Below are 4,372 nucleotides of genomic sequence, written 5' to 3' on the forward strand. Positions count from 1 at the left end.
GTTTGATTTTTTTTTCCTTTCGGCATGTTTGAGTGCCTTATCGATCCTAGCTGTTAGGGCTTTGTCAGATATACAGTTGGCAAATATTATTTACCTTTCTACAGGTTGTCTCTCCACTCTCTCGATGGTTTCTTTTGCTTTGCAGAAGCTCGTCAGCTTGATGAGGTCCCACTTATCTATCTTATTTCTTATGGTATTGGCACTTGGGACTTTGATCAGGAATTGGTTACTAGTTCCAATTTCCATAAGGGTGTCTCCTGTATTTTCTAAGATTCTTATAGCTTGAAGTTTTACGTTTAGGTCTTTGATCCATTTAGAGTTAATTTTTGTATATGGTGATAGGTGGGGGTCCTGTTTCAATCTTCTGCATGTGATCAGCCAGTTTTCCCAGCACCATTTACTGAATAGATACTCCTCTCCCCAGTGGTGGTTTTTAGAGGCTTTGTCAAAGATGAGTTGGTTGAGAAACTGAGGCTTTGCTTCTGAAATCTCTATCCTGTTCCATTGGTCTATATGCTTGTTCTTGTACCAATACCAGGCTGTTTTGATTACTGTAGTCTTATAGTAAATTTTGAAGTCTGGAAGTGTGATACCTCCTGCTTTGTTTCTTTAGCTAAGGGTTGTTTTGGCTATTTGTGGTCATTTATGTTTCCATATGAATCTCTGTATTGTCATTTCTAGATCTGAGAAGAATGATGGTGTTAATGGGTGTCTAGCAGGTATTGTTTACATTAACACTTCAAGAAATATAGCCCAGGAGTGGTGAGACAATTTTCAGGAGTACAGAGCAAGCATAAACAGATTTCTTGATACAGTAAGTCCCCTACATACAAACCTTTGAGTTGTGAACTTTCAAAGATGTGAACATACATTCACATGTCCAATCTTGTACAAGCAAGGACCCCCAAAAACTGGAATTTATTTATATAAAAAAAGTGTATTTATCTGTACATGCTTAAATTTCAGTCCCCTTCAGAGTACTGTTTGATGTAAGACAGTTTCCACTGCTCAAAACAATTTTTGAACTCATTAATTCTGATGCCTTTTAGTGCTTCTGCCATTTCTTGATTTTATCTCTTCTATCAGCAAAACATTTCCCTTTGAAGATGTTTTTCACCTGGGGAAACAAACAAATTTTAAAAAGTTACTTGAGGTGAGATCGAGTGAATAGGGAGGGTGGAGAATGGGGGCCATGTCATTTTTGGTTAAAAATTACTGAAAACTCAGTGTGGTGTGGGCAGGTGTGTTTGTAAGTTATCCATCAGGAAATGAACAAACACTTTAAATGTTAGCTGGTACACTAATGCTGATGGGTTGTTCCTAGAATACTTACCTAGCAGGGAAAACCTGTATTACAAGGAGCTCACTCACCAAAAGATAATTCCAGTTTTTTTTTTAGGGGATTTCCCCTTGTAAGTTAGTTCATGCGTCTGGTGTACATTGTCATGTGCATGCGTACTCTATAAGTGGTTGTGCTTTTGTGTATGCCTGTATGCCAGCTGTTGTACTGTACTGTACATTTCGAGGTACTGTTCATGGGAGGACTCCCAAAAATGAAATTTATTTGTAAAATATTATGCATTTATCCTTGCATGCTTAAACTTCAGTCACCATCAAAGTTCTCTCTGTTTGATAAAATCACCTACTGAGACAATATTGAACTCAGCAATTTCAATGCCTTTTAGTGCTTCTGCTGTTTTTTGTTTCACCTCTTCCACATTGGCAATATGTTTCCCTGAGGACACTTTTCATCCTTGAAGCAAAAATAGTCACTTGAGACGACATCAGGTGTAGGGAGGTGGGGCACAGGAGTCCTGCCCTTTAGGTCAAAGACTGCAGAACACTCAGTGTGGTGTGGGTAGGTATGCGGTCATAGTGGAAGACTCAGTCACCTGTTTGCCACAACTTGGGGTGCTTCTTTCAAAAATCATGAGCAACCTTCTCAAAACCTCCAGATAAAAACTTTGGTTGACTGTTTGAGCTGGGGGAACAAATTCCGTGCTACAAGGGGTCCACCCTCCATAAGACAATTCCAATTTTTTTGGAGGGGCCCCCTAGTATATACACAAATCTTGGGACTAGAGAATTCAAATAACAGAAACTAAATTTAATTCTAGTATTATAGTTTATTTCAAAATTCTGTCTATCATCTATCTTAGATGGCCAGAACAAAGAAATGATGCTTATATGTTTTAAGTTTGACATTACTGTTCTCAAATAAATGAAGTTCATTTGTACTGGAAGTATGGTTTAAATAAACTCGATAAAGTTTGAAGAATTGGTGCACATGAAAAAAAAAAATCACTGTTTTGGTTGTTTATTTTTCCTTTAGAAAACATTTCTAGTGCTAACTCGTTTTGTTCACAATGTCCCATTTTCAAACTGTGTAGTTTAAGAAATGAATTTAGGTCAAGGGCTATTTTGAAAATCAAATAGGGTCACTAATTTCCCCACAGAATTGTAACTAGTTGTGTAGTGAACCAGTTTTTATAAATGTTGACTGGATGGCATATATTGCTTTAGTTCAGGTAACATGTTAATGTTTGTTTTAGTTGTGGATTATTTATATTTCAAAAGGATATCATTACTTCACCTCCTGATTTGATGTTGTTCTTTTTTTAATGCATTTCCTTTTGACTATAAAGTAATTTGTGTTTAAAAGAGACTAGGCTACATAATAAGCAATTCAGACTCAAATTTCTATCACAAAATGTTCAGTTTATTTAAAAGTTAAATTGAAAACAACTTAGTCACAAAATTGGAGAAATATCTATTACATTGAGAGAGCTGTGACTTACTGGGAGGTGAAGCAGATATATAGTAATTTGCATATATGCAAAAATATAAAGCATTCCAAAAAGAAAAATATTAACTTTTCTACTACCAGCTTTGAAAGTTAGAACTGTTTACAAAAAAAAAAATTTCTGTGAAACTTAATGCTCAAAAAATTTAAATGTCTACTTTTATCTTTAACAAATATGAGCATAGATGTGTAATTTTTCTAAATAATGGTAATCTTTCAGCCTACCATAACTAAGTAGATTATTTTATTGTTTTGGAAGTGAGGATAAATTTATTATGATCAATTTTCGTATTCATATTGAATGTCTTTAACTCTTATGATCAATGTGTCCCTGGTGAAATGGCTGTAATTCAGTGGCAACATACAGGTGTAGACTAATGATAGCTAGCACCTATATAATGCTTACTGTATGTCAGACATTTTGAAGCCCTTAATACATATTGTAATAAGTTGTCACAGCAGTGCACTAGATAGATACTATTATTATCCCCATTTAGCTAAAAGAAATTAGATTACTTGTCCAAGTAATGCTGCTGTTAAGTAGCAGAGTCCCAATTAAGATCGAGGTAGTCTGGTCCTGGATCACAACACCACAGTCCAAGACTTTAAAGTAATAACTCTGTGGAGTTAATTCACAGACCCACTATTAAAAATATTGATTATGCTAAATTGGGATAAGCATGGGAGAGGGAGGCAGAATCCACTCTGATATACATGCAACTAAGGGAACTTGTCAAATTCACAATCTTATATTTGTAGAATTCATCAAATGACCTATTTAAGGACCCTATCATTTCAGGGACATTGATCCTAGTAAAAGAGAAAGAAGGAAGTAACTAGAAAGAGATAAGACTTACAATTCAAATAATCAAAGGGGCTAGATGTTTTAATTTAAAATAGAAGAAAAGAGTCATTGAGATTCCTTTGATTGTGGTCACAGAGGAATTGTAATAAATTACTTATGTCATATCTGACAGTTAGCAAACAGGTCTTAGTTACTACACCAGCCTTGGTAGTTTACTAACACTGCCTAGGTGCCCAGACAGTTGTGTTTTAGAAGGTTCTGAGACTGCATCCAGATACCCAAGGAAAAGAAGCGACAATGTGTTATCAGCAGTTACCAGGATATCTGTCATCCAGGTTAGAAGGTAAAGTACTTTAATTCTAATAATTATAAATAGTGGCCTCCAATTTAATGTGTAGCTCTGGCCTAATTCTCTCTTTACCTCGGTTTGCCTTTAAGAGGTAGTAATCGGACACCCCCTTTGGGTCCCCTCCCACTGTGGGAGCTTTTCTGTCCTCTCAATAAATCTTTCTTTCTCACTTTACAGCCATCTGTGTCCCTCATTCCTCCTGGGCACGAGACAAGAACCTTGACCTGAAAAAGAGCTGCGGAAGATCTACAGAAGATCATTGGAGCTGAAGAGCTGCACAGGAGAGCTGCCAGCAGAAGGTGAGACTCTGAAACGGAGACACTTCTAGGACACTTCTGGGGGTACACTACTCTCAGGGTTAGGCTTGCCAGCCCATTGAGCTGACACTCTCTGGGGCTCAGCTGGCCGACCCATT

Source organism: Carlito syrichta, unplaced genomic scaffold (assembly GCF_000164805.1).
Source record: "Carlito syrichta isolate Samal-C Ts95f unplaced genomic scaffold, Tarsius_syrichta-2.0.1 Scaffold305221, whole genome shotgun sequence".
In the NCBI taxonomy this organism is placed as follows: Eukaryota; Metazoa; Chordata; class Mammalia; order Primates; family Tarsiidae; genus Carlito; species Carlito syrichta.